A 22102-nucleotide genomic window follows, 5' to 3' on the forward strand; every position below is an offset into this window, starting at 1 on the left:
GACAGTCAGGTAATTAAAAATGTTAGTCCCATCACTAAATACCTTCACAGCAACAGCTAGACTAGTATTTAACCAAGCCACTGGGGACTTCAGCCTAGCCAAACTGACACATTAGATTAAGATCACACATTCAGTCATTAAATATTTATTAAGCATCTCCTAAGGGCCTAACACTACTCCAGACACAGACCTTACCCTCAAGGCCATTGCATTATCATATGGGAGACAAGCAAGAAATCAACAATTATATATCAATGTGAAGTACTACGCTGAAGAGGCTAGATGAAGAGCATCAAATTCAGCCACAGTGATTTTGAGAACCATTAGAAGAAAGGTAATAACTGAACCAAATTTTGAAGGAAGAATAAGAGTTACTGAGCTAGGCAGGAAAGAGAGACAAAGTCATATACAAAAGTAATCTGCATCGAAAAAAAGATGCAGGTGCATTTGATTTGTCTGGAGCAAAGGATGAAGATGCCACTAAGGCAGAAAATTAAGCTGAATAAGTGGTCAGATGCCACAACACAAAGGGCTTTATGTGCCAAGCCATGGAATGTGAACCATATCCTGAAGTCCATGAGAATTCATCCGAAAAGAGTTATATAATTAAATCAGCATATCAGAAAGATAACCTTGACTGCAAGGCTGAGATGGGGCTGGGGCCAGAGTTGGGAGAATGAGGTGGAACTGAAGGCAGAGACCGGTTTTGAGAATAATACATAGCTGAGAAACCGTGAAGACCTGTAGCAGTGGAGTGAAAAGGAGCAAGGAGATGAAAAGATTTTAGGAGAAATAGGATAAATAGGATTTAGCAACTAATTGATGAGGACTGAGAGAGATGGAGACATGTGTGGTAACTTCATATTCTGAAGTCAGATAAATATGAGCATGAGGGTGCCATATCATAAATCTTGGTTAAAGAGGTCAAGCATGATGAGAAAGGTAGAATAAGATAAACAGAAAAAATAAAGTGAAAAATAAGCAACAACTACTACATCTTTCTGCATTAAGAGCAGATGGTGAAAGCGATTTCATAGATTTCTCCCTAATCCTCTAAATTTCCTTATACATGGACAAACTATGCTTTGTGCAGAACAAAATAGGTTTTTTAAGTAACTCTTCAGGGTACATTTGGTACTTAAGAAATTACTTGTGGGTACCTGGGTAGCTCAGTTGGTTAAGCATCTGCCTTTAGCTCAGGTCATAATTCCAGGATGCTGGGATCGAGCTCTGTGCTCAGGGTGCAGTCTGCTTCTCCCTCTCCTTCAGCCCCTTCCCTACCCTGCTTGTGTGCACATGCACTCTCTCTCTCTAATAAATAAAATCTTAACAACAACAACAAAAAGAATTTACTTGCAAAAGAAACCACTCTAAAATTATTTTTGCTTCCTTAGAAAACTGTACAAAACACTAAAATTATGAATGGATTAGGTGATAAATAGGACAACTGCTAGCTTCCTGCCCAGAAATTTCCTTCTGATAATTAAACAACAATAACAAAAAACACACATAGTGAAATATATCACAATTATGCAGAATCTTCAAGAAACAGACTGTTAGCTGTATTAAGAAATATAAACAATGTGTCCACTTAGAATTGGAGCAGAAATAAGTTAATGCTGTAGAAGTAAACATAGGTAGAAGTAAAACCAGCATTTCTCAAGAAGGATGAACATCTGGTCTTCCTGGCATGTATATTCCTACTGCTGAGACGCATGAATAAAGCTATTAAAATCTGATGCAATTAACAATTCAAATTCAACCTCCTTTTCCTTTGATTACAGACTCCTTACCAGGTCACATGCTTAAAATTTGGCTTCTGAAGTAAATATCTATTTTTAGTCTGTCCCATACCCATCTCTTCTTCTGGATAGAACACTCTACATTCCTGAAATCCATTCTCTTCTTTGAGGAACTGCTCCTTCTCTTTTTCCAGCAATATAACAGAGCGCCCGCCATGCTCTTAAAAACTCAACCCTTAGTTACAATAGAAAACAATGGAAAACTGAGCCAATTAATGTAGAAAACCAGTCCTGATGACATTATTTGAGCCTTAGGGTCAAACTGTATTTGAAAGCCAGCCATGCTTCCTAGATCTTTTAGTCATAGTAAGTATTAAATTTTATATTTTGCTTATGCCACTTTGAGTTTCATTTTTTGGAACCTGCAAACTACAGTCCTTATACTATGTACCATTATGTTATGAATAGGGGATATACCCTATCTCTAAGCTACCCGTGAACTTGAAGCTCTTTACATGATGAGTTTTTGGCCATATAAAAAATTAACTGAAACACCAAAACCACAATACCACCGTAAAACTCCAGTTAATAAAGCAATCGAGTTCGACCTTCAAGTCCATAAAAATCTATGAAGAGCCAACTGAAAAGAACACACTCTTCTCAAATTATGGTATTTTTTTTTTTAATTGCAAGGTGGAAGAAGTAGAGAAAATTTTTATCTGTATCATTTTCCAAGTTAGAGAAAATGGAAGTGATTGTTTTATCTTAATTCATATAGTGATTACTGGAGTTCAGCTTCCATAGAAAGTCAAGAACACTGCAGCTCCCTCCCCCATGGGGGATTCCCTCCTCCTTTTTCTAATTTAAGAAAATTACTCCAATGTCTCATTATTGAGTTACTAAAGCATTCATAAATTCAAGTCAGAGACAGGGTAGATGATCTCCAAAAGTAGAACAAAATAAACTAAATAAAATTTAGCTGAATTATGCATTAAAATGTGCTTATGAAGGTACAGCTCAAAACCAAAATGAATTATGTATGAAATTTAGTTATGTTACTGCTTTGATATCAAAGCCAAAATGTCTCACAGAGTGCACATGTAGGGAATTGTTGGTAAATACAGTAAGACAAGTTTGATTATTTTTAACAATGATTATATTTAAAAATTTTTCATAACTTTTATGAAAAGTTTTATCCAATGGCAAACACTTGTTTTACCCTTTCCTACTATAGTTTGACAACTTTTATCAATGACTACAAAAATCTGATTATTTGAGATCACACATCATAACTTCAAATCAATATTCTGTAAACAGGTAACAGAAAGTCTTTATACCCCTACACAATCTTACACATAATAAAAAATAATAATAAATATCCTTAAATATTACACCATGTACGACATAATCTCATTATAGTAGGTGCAGAAGGAATTTGGAGAGGAGTCTCCAGTAAAAATAATGTGTCTATATAATCTTCCTTAGTCAAGGTCAGGAGACATGGCATTTGAACTATGTTATAACATATCCTCAAGCAACAATAATGGATAAATGTATTCTAAACAGAGGGAACACAATGGTTCTCAATATGGAGAAGGAGATATTCCCTGAGAGGACATTAGACAATTTCTGGAGACATTATTGTTTCTCAAATTGGAGGGTGCTACTGGCATATAGTGGGTAGAGGACAGTGGTACTGCTAAACATCCTATAATGCACAGGATGCCACACAAAAAGGAATTTTCTGGGCCAAAATGTCAATAGCGTCAAAGTTGACAAACCCTGAGCTAGGGAAATGAGAAAAAGAAATGAATTAATGTGTTTAAAAATAGTACATTAATTATCTATTAATTACCTATTAGTTATCTACAAATGACCACAAATTTAGCAGCTTAAAACAACACACATTTATTATCTCTATGGATTCCTGTGGTTCAGAAATTTGGGAACAGATTATCTGAGTCCTCTGCTTCAGGTCTCTCAGGAGGCTGAAATCAAAGTGTTGGCCAGGATTGAGGTCTCATCTGAAGGCTTGACTGGGAAGGATTTGATGCCAAGCTAACATGATAACTGGACAAATTCAGTTTCTTGCAGATTCTCAGACTGAGCTCCTCAATTTCTGGCTGGTTGTAAGCCAAAGGTTGCACTCAGTTCCTTGCCATATGGGCCTCTCCCCAGGGCAGCTCCCAATATGGCAGCTTGTTTCATCACAGCCAGCAAGGGAGATAGTCTGTTAGCAAGACTATCTCTCACACAATAATGAAAAAAACAGGTACTCAATAATTAGTTGTTGAATTAAGAGGAAATAAACATCAGGTATTTGACTGATTGATTAAGCATCTTATTTGTTTGAGAAATTACTAAGTACTCTGAGGTCTCCATAAATATATAGCTATAGCTATAGATATAGGTATAGGTATATGGCATAGGTATATGGCCAAAGGCTCTTGATAAAATAAACTACAGTTAACAAAATGTTAAATATATAATCATCAATAAACTTTGGGAAAAGGCACATTAAAATTAAATCAAAAGAACAATGAGAAAAGAGATCCAATATCCATTCAAAGACTTCTGTGTACTAACTAATCAGACATTATTTTTAGCAAATGCTCATAAAACTTAAAGAACTCTTATAATTCAATGATAAGACAAATAACCCAATTTTTTAAATGAATAAAAGATTTAAATAGACTTTTCTCCACAGTAAATATACAAATAGCCAATAAACACATGAAAATATACTGAACATCATTAGTCATTAAAGAAATACAAATTAAGGCCACAATGAGATACCATTTTATACTCAGTGCCTATACTAATAAAAGAAATGGAAAATAACAAGTTTTGACAAGTACTAGAGAAGTTAGAACTCTCATACATTGCTGATGTGAAGGTAAAATTAGGACTCTCATACATTTTTGGTGCAGCCACTGCGGAAAACAGTTTGGTACTTCCTCTAAAACTTAAATATTAAGTTACCATTTGAGCCAACAACTCCACTCCTATACCTAGGAGTACTGAAAACATATGTTCACACCAAAACTTGTACACATATGTCCATAGCAACATTATTCATAATAGCTAAAAACAACCCAAATGCCCCTTGAGACATAAATAAATAAAATGTGACATATCCACAAATGGAATATTATTCAGCAATTAAATAAAATGAAGCTCTGATATATGCTATAAGAATGAATCTTGAAATATTATGCTAAGTGCAAGAAGCCATTTATATGAAATGACCAGAATAGGCAAATCTATGAAAAAGATTAATTAATTAATGATTAAAAGACAGATTAATTAATTATGTCTAGTATTGAGGGATTGGGAAAAATGGGGAATCACTGCTGATGGGTACAGGGTTGGGTTTTTTTAAGATTTATTTATTTTATTTTAGAGAAAGCACATGCATGCTTACAAAAGAGTGCATGGGGGGTGAGGGGGGATAGAAAAGGGGCTGGAGGGGCAGAGGAAGAGGGAGAGAGAAACCCCAGCAGATGCCACACTGAGTGCAGAGCCCAACTCAACACTGGGCTGGATCCTACCATTCTGAGATCATGATCTGATCAAAACCAAGAGTCAGAAGTTCAACCCACCATGCCACCCAGGTGCCCCTGGGTACAGCCTTTCTTTTAGCAGGGATAACAAAATGTTCTAAAAGTAGATTATTGTTATGATGGAGTAATCCTGTAAGTTGCCTCAAAAAACCAAACTCACTGAGTTGTACACTTTAAATTGGCGAACTGTATGTAATGTTAATTCTAACTCAATAAAGGTGATTTTTCAAAATAGATGCAAAGCCCCCAAAGTTTGGCTCCAAATACCTTGCTATTACACTATTTTGTAATCCACACAAGATAATAAAATATAGTTATATTAAAGAAAAAAAATATTTCATTAAGTAAACTCTATCCCTGAAAAATGTAAAATGTAAGTAGAAAACAGAAAAGAATAAATTCTCAACATAATTTTCTATAAGCATTTTTTCATTTAATTTTTTAAATTGTACCCTTAGAGGAAAAAAATCAGGTCTGATGTTTATATATCCTTTACCAGTTTTCACTTAATTATGAAAAGCTATAGTCTAATAAGCCCTAAAATGTTCTTCATTTCTTTATGCTCCCTATTCTAGTCCATAATTTGGACTGTTCAGAACCAATATAAATTTTTCTTATTCTACATTCATTAGACCAAAATGTAAGCATGACTTTTATATTAGCATTAACCCAAAGTTAAATCCCATGAAAATAAGCTTTTTGTGGAAAAAATCAATAGCAAATTAGTAATTTAATTAACATTGGTCAGACATAATCCTTAAAATCTACAGATGATAATGACAAGGGAGGACAAAAAGTGATTTAGCCAAACAGCATGAGTCTCAAAGGACTCACAAAACTTCTAGTCACCCTTAAACTGCTGTGTGGAAGCAGCCTTGAGCTCAGACCCCTTTTCCTCTGGGCTAGCACCTCATTGTTTCCATCCAGATAGACTGGAATCCATTTCCATCATCCCCATCCTCAAAATACGCTGAGATATTTAACTTCAATTTCTTCAACTTAAATCCTACCTCTAAAAAATAAGGTATGGCACAGCACTTTAATTACTACCCAAGTTGGTCTGTTTATATACTGGGTTGACATTGTCAATTCTCCTTGAGATCCCACGGACAAAGAGAATAAACCCTTGACATCTACAAGGAATAGGTCTTGGTATCTTGGACAATCCACAATTTGGAAAACTATGCCAGAAAATAATTCTCCCTATAACCTGCACTAACGTATAATTTTATAAGACTTATTATAAGGACAGCAATAAGTAGAAAACATAAAAGCCACATAAATAATTAATAATACCAGATACCACTGAGTAAACATTTTCTCTATGTTAGATACATACACTTTATCTGTACTAATTTTTTTAATACTTGCAAATACTGAATGGTAGTCTAAGCTAACATACCAGATCAGTGTCCCTCTTCTCAATAGCAACTACTGACTGTGCAATTAAATTTGCATCTTGGAAGAACAGCTATACATTATGACATTGACCTTTCAGGAGGCTCACAAATAATTGAGACCATGAATGAACACCAAAGTTGATCGTACTGATCACCTCCCTCATCTTATACCCCCACTTCCATCTCAAATGACACCAGTATTCTAATAGCTCATTTCTTTATGACTGGCCTTAGTTCTCTTCTAATGCCATGAGGAAAGTAAAGAAAAAAGTGAAAATTCTCTAATTAGAGTGCCTTCTCTCTCTTATACACCTGCACATACATATTTGTATATACATATATTTCAGAGGTATATTCAACAATAACCAGTGTCAAAATTATCTGATTAATACGCTGTATTATTGGGGAAACTTGACCAATGCCCATTCAGGATAGCTCCCTCTTGAGGCAGAAATTCCTCTCTTATTTTACAATTTCACTTGTCTTCACTGGCCTTATAAATTAAAATGTTTTTGCCTCAAGGACAGTGGGAAGGATATTAAGTTTTCATTCATCATTATTTGGAACTCTTCTCTCCAAACAGTCTTCATGTTGAGACCTTACTGACAGGAAATTGGAAGGATCAGAACCCCAACCACCAAGCCTTCCCGCTAAGGAAACTTCAGAGAGCTATTAGAAATCACGGGTGGAGACACACTAAACTGGGAGAGCAAAAGCCTGGATCAGAGATTGTAAAAGTGCAGCCCCATGGGGCAAATCAGCCTCATAAATATGTTTTGTCTGACTCAGAGTTTTTGTTTTTTTCTTTGTTGTCTGCATTTTAAAATTGAAATCTTTTACATAAAGTATCTGGATTCCCAGCTTTTATTTAAAAATCAGATGATTTGGGGGGCACCTGGGTAGCTCAGTCAGTTAAGCATACAACTTGATTTCAGCTCATGAGATCAAGTTCCATGCTGGGCTCCACACTGAGCATGGAACCTGCTTGGGATTCTCTTTCCCTCTCTCTCTGCCCCTCCCTATCCCCACCCCTGCTCAAAAGTACTCTCTGAAAGAAAAAAAAAAAATCAGATGATGTGGCTACACTGAGTCCCTGTTTTTACATGTAAATAATCAGCTAGGTCTGTGTGTCAGTGACTCTTTCGTGTCAGCTGCTTGCCACATTCCCTAACAACCTCTTTTATGTTACAATACATAACCCTAAATTGTTTCTTACCTGGCCCTGGTAGCAGTTAATTTTGTGATCACTGACCAAACCTCTAATAAAAACTATGCTACCAATAAGCTGACTGACCTTCAGCAAGTCATTAAATCTCTTTGGGATTCAATGTGTGCACTTGACACTGGGAAGGAGAGCTTAGGGCACATGACATCCTTATCTCTAAGAGTACTTCTAACTCTAACATGTGTCCTAAAATTTAGAATACTCTTGAAGAAATGGACTTCCTGCTATAACTTCCACTATCAGTGAAATCTTGTCTTGACTCTTATTAAACTAAATTTAAAGTAGTCAGTTTTATTAGTGTATTTAATCACAAGAAAATAATTCACTAATTTAGGAGCACTGAGAAGAAATATACCTCAGTATTAAAGCCCTTAGAAGGGCTTATCCCAAGAAGGGCTTCATTTGGAAAATTTTGACTGAATGAGCAGCCTCTCTGAACACCTGGGGACTGCTGACTTCAATCAGATTACAGCTGGTATTGTTCATTGTCTATTTATTTTTTTTAAAGATTTTATTTATTTATTTAACAGAGAGACAGCCAGTGAGAGAGGCAACACAAGCAGGGGGAGTGGGAGAGGAAGAAGCAGGCTCCCAGCGGAGGAGCCTGATGTGGGGCTCGATCCCAGATCGCCGGGATCATGCCCTGAGCGGAAGGCAGACGCTTAACGACTGCGCTACCCAGGCACCCCTGTCCATTGTCTATTTAAAGCCTAACAAAGAAAAGAGAAAGGGGTATAGTCATTCTCTTCAATTAAATCTTCCACACAACTGATTTAGAAAGTGATTTTAGGGGCGCCTCCGTGGCACAGCGGTTAAGCGTCTGCCTTCGGCTCAGGGCGTGATCCTGGCGTTGTGGGATCGGGCCCCACATCAGACTCCTCCGCTATGAGCCTGCTTCTTCCTCTCCCACTCCCCCTGCTTGTGTTCCCTCTCTCGCTGGCTGTCTCTATCTCTGTCAAGTAAATAAATAAAATCTTTAAAAAAAAAAAAAGAAAGTGATTTTACCCATGATTTATCCAAACTTTCTTTGCCATAATTACTCTACATTATCTAATTTGGATTTGTTTTCAATCTATTATTTCAAAAAATTAAGTCACTTAAAAAGCATGAGTAATTTTCTTGCTAGTATCTGCCACTTTAGATCATATTCTCAGAGGTGCATGCTGGATCAGACTACACCAAGTGTATACAAAACCACTATCTTCTGGGATCATCAAAAAACCAATGTAAGATTTTCTACGAAATTAAATACTTAATAAGCAAACTGATAAGCTGATAAGTGTATTAAGTGCTCTATCTTCACTTGTCATTACAGAAGGTCATTTTTATTTCTCCAGGTGAGAAGAGTTTAGGGCCTTGCCACTCAAAGTGTAGTCTGTAAATAAGCAGCATCGGCCTGCCCTGGGAGACTTAGAAAAGCAAAATGTCAGGCTCTGCCCCAGACCTGATGCATCAGAACCCACAGTTTAGCACAATCCTCAGATAACTGATATGCAGATTAGTTTGGAAAGTACTGGTCTGGACACAAAGGAAGAGTACTCTTGTTAGAATGGGGAGCCCTGAGTTCTAATCCTGATACTTCCTCTTATTAGCAGCACTTAATTTTACCTCAGTTTTGTCATCTGTAAAATAAGACTAAATATTAATTACGTCAATGGATGCTCCCTGATTTTATCTACTTATTACATCTGACAACCATGACACAGAGTAGGTCTACAATAAACACTTGCCAAGTCTAGCTACCAAAAAATAAAAATTAGAATCATATGGTCACCCGTATAAAAATTCTGACTCTACTTTGAAGTTAAAACTCAAATGTATTTTAACAAGTCAATTTTTTTAACATGAACTAAATCAGTTGACTTTGATTAAGATATGGAATTATTTTGTTTGATGTTTCTTCTTAAAGCCTTAAATGAAGATAAAAGAGAAATGGTTTCCTTCCTCTTCCCTCTCACTTCTCCCCCAACTCATCCTTCCTCCAAACACAAATGAAGGGGAAAGGCCTAAAGAGAAAAAACTGATAGAGCACTGCAGTGATTTTTCAGGATGTCCAAATAAATGTGATTAAATTAAACACCTTCAAAGCCCCACATGCAGCCCCAAAGGATCATGCCGTCAAATAGTTAAGTGATAAGAGAGTAACACAAAGCAAACTTATTCACAGCACAGATGCAATGTTTGGGTAAAAGGCTTGATTTGTTCAGAGAGAAGGCAGCAAGATAACAATAAGGTTTCCTAAGCTAAATGAGGAAAATCAAAACAGACAACAGTACTAAATGTAACGAAGATACCATAACGGATACCTTTGAGTTACCTGGGTAACATATGGGATATGGGGGATGAACAGTCCCAGGCAGCACCTGATGAGAACCCTGACTAACCTGGGACCCCAACTTTTGAACTATGGGTCAAACCTACAAACTGAAAATATTTGTAATATGAAATATTTGTAAAATGAAAGAAATCACTCTTTTCCAATTTTGGTTAATAATGGATTTTCTATACAAATTATTATCTTAACTTAGATTTTAAAAATTTATTTTATAAAATTCATTTTAACTCAAATGATTCCCTAGTTACCATTTGCTTATGGAGCTTACACATGACCACTTTAATGCTTTTTCCCAATGCCACTAGATTAATAGTCCCCACTTGCCAAGTAGCAGGCTTTCCACCCTCTGGTGTCTCTTGGCTATTCCAAAGCAGAAAGGGAATATCTCACATTGAATTTACACAGCTTCCTATTTCTACTGCCCTTATACTCTGGCTCTTAATGTTCCTCTTGGTTAATATAATTTCTCTTGTTACGCTCGGCAAGGAACCTGCATGGTGGTAATAACCTTCGACATCCTCTGAGATGCCTATTGTCTTCAGCTTCTGGTGCCTGGAACACCATCCTGCCTGCTTCCACGTTCCTGGCATAAACATCACCTACAGCCCTATTCTGGTCATCAGTACAATGAGGTGAACCCACACCTGGAAAAAAGATTTTCACATTTTCATCTCTGCATGTGAAGGCAGAAGGAATTGACAGCAGAGATGCTTGGGCTCATAGTGATAAGTGCTTTCAACCTTACCACCCAACCATCTCTTTTCCAGAGTCACAAGCACCCACAAGAGTCTAAGCATGAAGAAACTTTAGTCTCACATCTGTATCCTATACTGATTCTTCCTTGCCATTGTGACAGACACCTTCATTGGTTGTGATGATTCCTTTCTTTCAGGAGCCCTTTTATCTCTTATGTCACTCTGGCCTCAAAGACCCTTATGGAGCTACTTTCTATCCTTCACAAATGTCACAAATGTCACTAAAAGCCTCACTCTGGATCTCAGGCAAATCAAGAGATGAAGTTAGAAATAAGGGTAGGGTGGACAGGAAAGTATTTCATGCCTCCACATACTCAGTACTGATCATGCTAGCCCATACCAGCATGAGAGTTCTAATTGCTCCATAAATTTCCCAACATTTGGTATGGTCAGAGTTTTTTATTTTTGTTGTTTTTTGTACAATTTTAACTGGTGTAAAGATATGCTATCCCAGTGATTATACTAATTCCTCAGATTTCCCTGACATAATTTATGCTAGTCTACAAATTGGGAGAAAAGGAATGACACATATAATTATGTGATATGTGACTGAATAAGAAGGATAAAGTTATTTCTACCACAACAGCAAATACTGTAATATCTGTACTTATACCAATAATTAAAAATTGACTTAAGATGTATAATATTTAAACAATTTTTAAAGTATATTTTTTGCTTTATACCAATAATTAAAAATTGACTTAAGATGTATAATATTTAAACAATTTTTAAAGTATATTTTTATGCTAAAAGTTTCCCTTAACCTTTAATCTTCTCTTTTCCTAGAAAGAGTACAGAAAATAATCAAATGATTGAAAACACAAGTGCCCAAATTACAACAGCAGATAATATAAGAACATAAAATTAGCCAAAATAAAGAGCTATTTATCGCATACGAAATTGACAAAGGTTTCTGAAATGATACGTCTAGGGTTGGCAAGGGTGGGTAAGGTAAAATAGGTATTCTTGTATGTTACAGAACAGACTTTTTAGAAAGCCATTTGGCCATTTATGGTGAGAGCCTTGACACTGCTCACATCATTTGACTCAATAATATCACTCCTAGAAATGTTTAACTCTAAATAAATAATCAAAGATAAGGACAAGTATTTATCTTCAAGGATTTCAGCATTATTTATAAAGCTAGAAAATTAGAAATAAACTAATTAACCAAAAGTAGAAGAATGGCTAAATCAATTATGGCTCATGCATATGATATTACGCTGCCAATAAAAATCAAAGAATATTTACCACATAAATAAGTGCTACTCATATAACATTTAAAGAATGAGACATAAAGATTACCACAATTTTATACGGGAAAACAATGTACCTTAAAATGCAAAAGGAAAGATACTAAAAGTTTAACAGTGGAACATGTCCTTGAAGAGTTTACACTTCAGTTAGTAGATATGCTGAGTTGGTAGATGTGTTACTTATATTTATTTAGCAATATGCAAGTAATATACAATAAACAAGTAATACATCAAAGCACAGAGGCTTGACCAACTAGTTATTATTTGGGTACAGGGAATATCCTTTTAACTGAATCTGGAAGAATGAGTAGTCTTCCAGACGGAGAACTAGTAGAAAGGCATTCTTAGAGAAAGAAACAATGTATGCAAAGTCACTGAGTTGTCTATCTCTGGTATCCAGGTCAAGGGCCAAATGCTCAATTAATGTTTGTTGAATACACTCATGAATGAGTTAAAAAGAAACATAATTTCATTCTCTCTGACTGTTATTTATCTATGTTTTTGTCACTAAAAGCTTGTGATAACAGCATAAGGATATATTACAAATATTCAAATTAATTTTCTATCAGTTACATCTTAAATGTTACTTCTTAAAATCATCTTGCAGTTTCTTAATTTCATCAGTAATTGGTCAGTAATTTGTTGAAGGATTAATATAAGAGGAATACCCCTCAGAAATTACCGAAGGGTATTAATTCTTTACCTTATATCTTAAGGAACAAGTGACATTAGACCAAGAGCCCTTTGTCTACTCACCAACTATAAAACAAAAGAAAGAATGTAATTGAGTTTGGACACTTTTTCTTTAAGAAAAAAAAAAAACCTACTACAAGGAGATCTTTGATACAATTTAGGCATCTTTTAAAAAGATTTGATTGCTGTTGTTTATTCTTCCTAAAATAATAAAGTGATATATTGGCAATACTGATTGTAAAATTGATATTAAAATCCCTGTACAATTACTTAATTCCTGAGTCATTACTTAACTTTTTTACATCCATAAAGACTGAAGTCCATCATCCTTTGTCAGCAATTAGGAGATGGAAGGTTTGGATGGAAACTTGGTAATGTTTTTCTAATCTAATGATAGTTGACAGAAAAAAAAATGTCTACTGAAAGGAAAAGCAGAGGGATACAATCTCAACCAAGGCGAGATTTAATTTATAGATGGAATTTAAATTCAATGAGATATTTATCATTAATATAATAGCAACTAAAAACCGTTTTCTAGCCATTTTACTTACTAAATACTCTATATTAAGACTAGCAAAATGTTATAGATAAGGCAAAGGGCTCCACACAAGGTATGAAATCTAACAGAAGATCCCCAGATAGGGGTGACCCAGTGACTCAGTCAGTTAATCATCCGACTCTTGATTTCAGCTCGGGTCATGATCTCAGAATTGCGAGATTAATTCCTAAATTGGGCTCCATAATCAGTATGGAGTCCCCCTGGGATTCTTTCCCTCTGCCCCTCCCCACCCTCTCTCTCTCAAATAAATAAATAAAATCTTAAAAAGAAGAAGAAGAAGAAGAAGAAGAAGAAGAAGAAGAAGAAGAAGAAGAAGAAGAACAACAACAACAACAACAACAACAACAACAACAACAACACATATCACCAAAGAGTTATCTTCTGAACCTCAATAAGGGTGAATAGAAACAAAAGAGCTCTGGCACCAAAGAGTACCTTTACATGTGAAATGTACTTTTAATTGTGAAATGTCAAACTTCTATTCAAAAGAGCAGAGCTGGTCATATCCATACCAAGGGAAAATCAAATGGATCATTGTTTGCTGTACAAACGGAGGTTTTGCAAAGTAGAGATGAATTCTGAGAAAACTGAGTGATCACATGCATATGGACAGTTACTCATGCAGACTCATAAGACTTCACTGCAGAATCAGCACCATATCAATAATGCAAACTACGATTTACAGGGGGAAAAAACTGTCATATTAAATCAATGTGGTTGATTTAAATTGGTTTTATACTTTTGTTTGTATTTGATTTGCAGAAGTCTTGGACATTAAAAGGGTTTATACCTAGTTTTATGTCTGTACATATTTTAAGGGTATTTTTTTAACAATCTTTTTTTTTTTCCCCTTCAAAAGAGATATACAGAGGTACCTGGTGGCTCAGTCAGTTAAGCATCTGCCTTTGGCTCAGGTCATCGAGCCCCACACTGGGCTCCCTGCTCAGCCAGGGAGTCTGCTTCTCCCTCTCCTTTTGCCCCCCCTCCTGCTTGTGTTCTCTCTCTTGCTCGTTCACTCTCTATCAAATGAGTAAAATCTTTAAAAAAAGAGAGAGCAAGAGATACACATTCTTTGATGGAATATAGGGTGTAGCTTTGCTAGGAACTGACTCAGCATTTGAATTCCTGTGCAGATACACGTAGAGGGTGGAACTGTCACTCTGGCCAGAGTGTGCCAGGAGCTGTCGTGGCAGTTATGGTGGCCATTACAAGTTGTGAAAGTAGTACTCTACCCTATATATCAATCTCTATGAACCTGGTTGAAATACTTCTACCCTGAGGCAGGAATCCAACTCAGATGAATTAGGTTGAACTATGTAAAACTGCCTTTTTTGTAAGTCAAAAAGAGCCAAATATCAGCATTTTCTTATCATGTAACCTAATATATGCTCAAGCTTCTTTTCCTTCAAGGAGAGCCTGACCTAAAACAGCATGAATGCATCAAAATAGAGACCTCTTAACAGGCAACTAACCTTCTCTGATGCCATCCTGATATTCATCAATGCAATTCATTCAAAATAGAATTAAAAAGTAAAGGCTTTGGGGTGCCTGGGTGGTTCAGACTGTTAAGCATCTGCCTTCAGCTCAGGTCATTTCAGGGTCCTGGGATCGAGCCCCACATTGAGCCTCACATCAGGCTCCATGCTCATGCTCTCTCTCTCTAATAAATAAACAAAATCTTTAAAAAAAAAAAAAAAGTAAAAGCTTTTTTGTCTCTTCCTCAGTGCTGCCTGTGGAGGTGGCAGCCATCTTCTACTTGGCATCATGGCCACCCTCGGACTTCTCATGAAGCCCAAGATCATTAAAAAGAGGACCAAGAAGTTCATCCCACACCAGTCAGACTGATAAGTCAAAATTAAGCACAACTGTGGAAACCCAGAGACATTGACAATAGGGTGCACAGAAGATTCAAGATTCAGATCTTGATGCCCAACATTAGAGCAAAAAAAAAACAAAGCACATGCTGCCCAGTGGCTTTTGGAAGTTCCTAGTCCACAACATCAAGGAGGTTGAAGTGCTCCTGATGTGCAACTAATCTTACCATGCAGAGATTGCTCACAATGTCTCCTCCAAGAACCACAAAGCGGCTGTGGAAAGAGCAGCCCAGCTGGCCGCCAGAGTCACAAATCCTAATGCTGGGCTGCACAGTGAAGAAAATGAATAGACGGCTTATGTGCACATTGTATCTGTGTTAATAAAACCATAAAACTATAAAAAAGCTTTTTATATAAAGACAATATAATGAAAAAAACAGCTACTGAATATACTTAAATTCAATATAAAAAAGAAAGAAATCCAGAAGAAATATAAAATTAGACAATAAAAGTGGGACACTGGAGTTTTGAGAAGATGGTGGAACAGGAGGGCCATGAGCTCACCCCGTTCTGCAGATACACCAAGCTAACACCAAGATAACAGCTACATCTATGCAACTAACTCTGAAAACAACCTATGACTGGCAGAACAGACCTTCTACAGTTACCCACAGAGAGAAGGCCGCATAGAAAAGGGTAGGAGAGGCAGAGACACAGTTGGGAACCAAACCTGCACCACCACCATGTGACCAACCACAAATGGAAGGGACATCACAAGCATGGAGAAGTGAGAGGATAAGGTACCCCTGACATTGGGGACCCCTTCTGGGAAGACAATCCCGTAACACCTAGCTTGAAAACCACTGGGACTTAATTCCCGGACAGCCAGAGGGCAATAGGAAACTGAGTCCGCATCCTTAAGGAGCCAGTATACTAAATAACTTGGCCCCGAAACAGCACAGAAGCAGCAGTTTGAAAAGTGCCTGGGGTATATGTGAAGGAGATTTCTGAATAATCATAGAATATATGCAGAAGGGGAAGGGATCTGCAAGAGATTTCTCTGGGAACAAAAGTGCTCACAGGCACCATTTCTCTTCTCCTTCCCACCCCACTCCCCAGTCTAAATGGCTGGAAATTTGTGGGAATGAGTGCTAACACTTTACATCTTCATTTTTAACACCTCATGCCCCATCCTGGCATTCCCCTGAAGACCCACCCTGTCAAACTTTCCTGCTATGGCAGGCATCTCTCCAAAGTGGCTCCTGCACTGCCACACCAAGCAGGCAGCCCCAACCAGAACCAGTGCAACCCAGTGGCAAAAAACAGAAAGATTTTTAATCTAAGATCAGGAAAAAGAAAAGGGTGTCCACTCTCACCACTTTTATTCAACATAGTACTGGAAGTCCTAGCTGCAGTGATCAGAGAAGAGAAAAAAAAAAGAAAAGAAAAGAAAAAGCATCCAAACTGGTAAGAAAGCAATAAAACTCTCCATTTACAAATGACATGATACTATAAACAGAAAACCCAAAATATTCAGCCAAAAAACTTTGGAACTAATAAATGAATTCAGTAAAGTTGCAGGATACAAAATTAATATACAGAAATCTGGCGGCATTTCTATACACTAATAATGAAGTAGCAGAAAGAAAAATTAAGAAAACAAACTCATTTACAATTGCCACCAAAAAGAATAAAATATCTAGGAATAAGTTTTATCAAGGGAGTGAAAGACCTATACTCTGAAAACTACAAGACATTGATGAAAGAAACTGAACCCAAACAAATGAAAAGATTACCATGCTCATGGACTGGAAGAATAAATATCATTAAAATGTCCATACTACCTAAAGCAAGATTCAATGAAATCGCCTATCAAAATACCAACAGCATTTTTCACAGAATTAGAACAAACAATCCTAAATATTGAATATTTAGATATTAGAACAAGAAACTCTGAATAGCCAAAGCGATCCTGAGAAAGAACAACAAAGCTGGAGGTAACGTAATCCCAGATTTTAAGATGTACTACAAAGCTATACTAATCAAAACAGTATGGTACTGGCACAAAAAATAGACACACAGCTCAACAGAACAGAATAGAGAGCCCAGAAATAAACCCACACTTATATATCAATTAATCTACACAAGGAAGGCAAGAATATACAATGGGGAAAAGACAGTTCCTTCAATAAATGGCACTGGGAAAACTGGACAGCTACATGCAAAAGAATGGGACCACTTTTTTATACCATACACAAAAATAAACTGAAAATGGATTAAAGACTTAAATGCAGACCTGAAACCATAAAACTCCTAAAAGAACATAGGCAATAATCTCTTTGGCACTGGTCTTAGCAACATATTATAGGTATGTCTCCTCAGGCAAGAGAAACAAAAGCAAAAATAAACTTTTAGGACTACACCAAAACAAAAAGTTGCACAGTGAAGGAACCATCAACAAAGCAAAGAGGCAACCTACTGAATGGGAGAAGATATTTGTAAATGAAATATATGAACTAAGGGGTTAATATCCAAAATACATTAAAAAAATTTACACAATTCAACACACACAAAAATAATCTGATCAAAAAATGGGCAAAGGACCTGAATAGACGTTTTCTAAAAAAGATATACAGATGGAAAACAGACACATGAAAAGATGCTTGGCATCATCAATCATTAGGGAAATGAAAGTCAAAACTACAATGAGATATCACCTCATACCAGTCAGAACGGCTAGTATCAAAAAGATAAGAAATAACAACTGTTGGCAAAGATGTGGAGGAAAGGGAATACTTGTACACTTTTGGTAGGAATGTAAATTGGCACAGCCACTGAGGAAAACAGTATGGACGTTCTTCAAAAACTTAAAAATAGAAATACCATGTGATTAAGTAATTCTACTACTCCACTACTAGGTATTTCCCAAAGAAAACGAAAATACTAATTTGAAAAAACATACGCACCCCTATGTTTACTGCAGCACTATTTACAATAGTTAAGATATGGAAGCAACGTAAGTGTCCATCGATAGATGAGTGAATAAAGAAGATGTGGTGTATGTGCATATGTGTGTATACACACACACACACACACATACATGAATACATAGACATACAAAATAGAATATTACTCAGCCATAAAAAAGAAAGAGATCTTGCTACTTGTGACAACATGGATTGACCTAGCAGGTATTATGCTAAGTGAAATAAGTCAAACGACAGAGACAAACACCATGTGACTTCATTTACATGTGGAATCTAGAAAAACAAAAAAAACTTTTTTTTTCAAAGATTTATTTATTTATTTTAAGAAAAGAGAGCGTGTGCAAGCAGGGGGAGGGGGAGAGGGAGCAGAAGAGAAAGATCTCCAGCAGACTCCCTGCTGAGTGCAATGACCAACACGGGGCTTGATCTCACGACCCCAAGATCATGACCCAAGCCGCAACCAAGAGTTGGACACTCAACTGACTGAGCTACCCAGGCGTCCCCAAATTCTTACATACAGAGAACAAACTGAAGGTTGCCAGAGGGGAGGAGAGTGGTTGGCGGGGTATAAAGTAGATAAAGGTAATTAAGAGGTACAAGGTTCTAGGTATAAAATAAATAAGTCACAGATATGAAAAGTACAGCATAGAGAACACAGACAATGATATTCTATGTATGCTGACAGACGGTGACCGACCCTATTGTGGCAAGCACTGAGTAATGCACAAAACTGTCTAATCAATGTTACACATCTGAAACAAATATACTATTACATGTTACTTATACTTTAATAATTTTTAAAGTAATAAATAAAAGTGGGACACTGTCTTGAGGAACTTCTTGGCCACTGATTAGGGAGCCCTCCTCTTTAGGTCAGAAATTAGTCAATCACTTTTTGTATAAAGCAGTGCAGGAAAATTTCAAAACTCCCAAAAACAGATATTAGTCAGAATGGTTTTTCAAAAAAATTATTTTTATTCTCTATTCAAAACAATATTAAGAAGGAATTAAATATTACCCACAATGTTTGCTCAGCCCTGTATTGTGAGGCACTTCTCCTTTTATTGTTTCAAATTCCCTAACAGTGATGAATTCCTGCCTACATTTAACTCTAGGAGAAGAGGATGAATAAAGGTTTGTCCAGTTATTGCTTCATTGGAGCTGAGGTGATCTGCTTCCCTGCTTCGTATCAAACATGATTGTTAGTGACAATATCCAAATGCAACTTTTCTGGTCTCATTTGGGACACTGAAATGCATATTCCACTTTCTCTCAACAAATATTTCAAAATAGCAAGCATGACAAAATCCTGTCATAAAGGGCAAGAGATGAAGAAATCTGAACACCTCAGGTTCTTGTTACCTCTCCGGTTTAATGTTCATAACCTATCTCTTGGGAAGGAAATACCTCAAATCTTGTGTATAGTAGCCCCATATCCACTTGGTCTCCAAATAGAGAAAGGAGTATCCCCTTGACAAATGGCCAATAAAGTCTGGCCTCAGAAACATGATATTCTATGACTTCTCTGTCATGACTCCAAAGGGCTAAAGTTAAGGAGGATATGTATTCACAGAAGAAAAAATGCGGTATGTTGGATCTATGAAAAAGAGTTGAGTAAATTTATAATAAATGATAAAATATTCCTGAAGTTCTGTGATAGTAAAGTTATTCACTTGTTCATTCTTAAACAAATGTTTACAAGAATCTATTATACATACGGTATTGTATTAATACAAATAACTGACATTTATTGAGTACTTAACTGCTTCACGTACTACACTAGGTATTTTATATACATTATCTCAAAATTGTTATGAATTAGGTATTATTACCATCCCAATTTTACAGGAGAAAAATTAAAAGTTAGAAAGGTTAAATAACTTGCTCAAGTTCATAAGTGGCAGTGTTGGGATCTGAATTTACATCTATTTTCTTTTTACCATTAGAACCGCTTAAAAACATTTGAAGATTGAAGGAATATAAATACTCAGCATACCTAACAATGCACAAATCAATATTATGTTTAAGTAAATATGAATTATTTTGAAGTTAGTCACCTAAATTTCATTTGGGGTCAAAAGCATAAATACTGAAGTACTTTTTCTGTGGACACTAATGTTTCCCAATCTCATCTGTAGCACTTGGCAACAGTCAACACTGAGATGAATTTTTCAGCAGTAACTGAAAAATTATCATTGTGTTGGCCAGTGTAGAAATTTCCTGCTGGTTCCACTGTGGCAGTGGAGTTTCCCTTCAAATCTAAAAAGCCTGGAGTCTGCGGAATGCCCAAGACTGGGTTCTTCCCTATGTATTTGCCAAACAATAACCAGGAGTGACAGCTACACAGTTCTTCTACTTTGACTTACATGATAGGGGACTAGACCATAATTATTTCATAAAAACAAGTGATTATCATTTTACATATACAATAAACTCTTACTGAGTATCTATTAATGCAATCTATACGACAGGGGTTTGTGTTCATTTCATTTCAAATAGTCCCAAATAACCAAAGAAAATGTAACTAATAATAATTTGCATATCTACCTTGAGCAAATATAGCACATTTAGGACCATTTCTATTACTCAATTTGCATACATGCTCTAAGGAAGACATGTTGAAAAGAATCTGTAACTACTTCCCAGTCCTCTAAATACCTCAGATCTTATCAGGAAGGATATGTGCCTTTTTCACTATTTTTATCCCAAGCCCCATGTATATGCCTTGAATAGCTATTTTATATTAAAATAGTAAGTTTATTGAATAAATGAGCTCTATATCCTTTCAAATCCTCTGGCAGCATCTCTTTAAAAAATAATAGTAGCCTGTGGGTCAGAGGCTCTGGCTCTAGTCCTGACAATATGCTGAACCACCATCTGACTTTTTAAACAAGCCATAGTAACAGACTGCTTCCATGAGAGTCAGTGGAACTAAATGGGTGGCTAGAGTGTTAAGGAATGGTACCAGGTGCTCCTTGGTATAGCACTAATGGCTTTTAGCTCATTTCTGAAAGAATGAGCCATGTAGATGAGGCCTTCCATCAGAGAGCACATGATGAATAAGCAGCCTTTTGGAGGTAACACTGGGAAATACTAGTGAGTGGTCCATATCCTGCAGACCTAGAAAATATGAGGAAGATGATGAACTTTGGACCTGGCTGTCAGAATGCGCTCAGGAGTTCTTGCAAGAATGGTATAGTCCAAGGACTAAATGACCCACCTAGTGGGTCAACTCTAGGAGACAAAACTGACTCTGGGCAATGAAAGGAAATAAAATCATCAAGATATACCAGGTATCCTGGAAAGCCAAATAGGTGGGCCTGGGAACATCTTCCAGAAGAATTAACCAGTTTGGGCCCCCCTTACAGATAAAGCATGCTTAGAGAGAGTCTGAAAGCAACACACTTCGTGGAAGTCTGCAAGCAAGCAAAGTCTGCAGGTGGGGTTTGGGAGAACTGTAAAGGCAGTAACTACGAATGGCACACAAGGTCAGGGCAGGACACAGCAAAGTTGGACTAATGTTGTCTGACAGTCACAAAATTTCCCGGGGAGAGCTCTTAAAATCACCCTGCTGCTCACTCCTTGTATCACTACTCAGAGTCTGTGCAACTGATGACTGCTTTATGCAGGGAAAATCTATGTATTTACTTCTATTTTTAACTTTTTCCTCAACTCCTGAGCTATCTACAGCCAATATTTTTCAAATGGTTCTATGGATGACTCCTTTAACTAAGACTCAATGAAGACAACTAAAAATGGTTACAAGATCGCTT

The 22102-nt window shown here is 36.6% G+C and overlaps 1 long non-coding RNA gene and 1 pseudogene across 1 annotated transcript in view; one reads left to right on the plus strand and one right to left on the minus strand.

The window, feature by feature from the left end:
• Window positions 1–22102, minus strand: part of LOC123786421 (uncharacterized) — a 139850-nt gene that overhangs the window by 76669 nt on the left and 41079 nt on the right. The gene's annotated exons all lie outside the window — the stretch shown is intronic.
• On the plus strand, window positions 15293–15692 carry LOC123786420 (large ribosomal subunit protein eL32 pseudogene; annotated as a pseudogene).

This window comes from Ursus americanus, chromosome 4 (assembly GCF_024610735.1).
Source record: "Ursus americanus isolate L20-20 chromosome 4, mUrsAme1.1.p, whole genome shotgun sequence".
NCBI lineage: Eukaryota > Metazoa > Chordata > Mammalia > Carnivora > Ursidae > Ursus > Ursus americanus.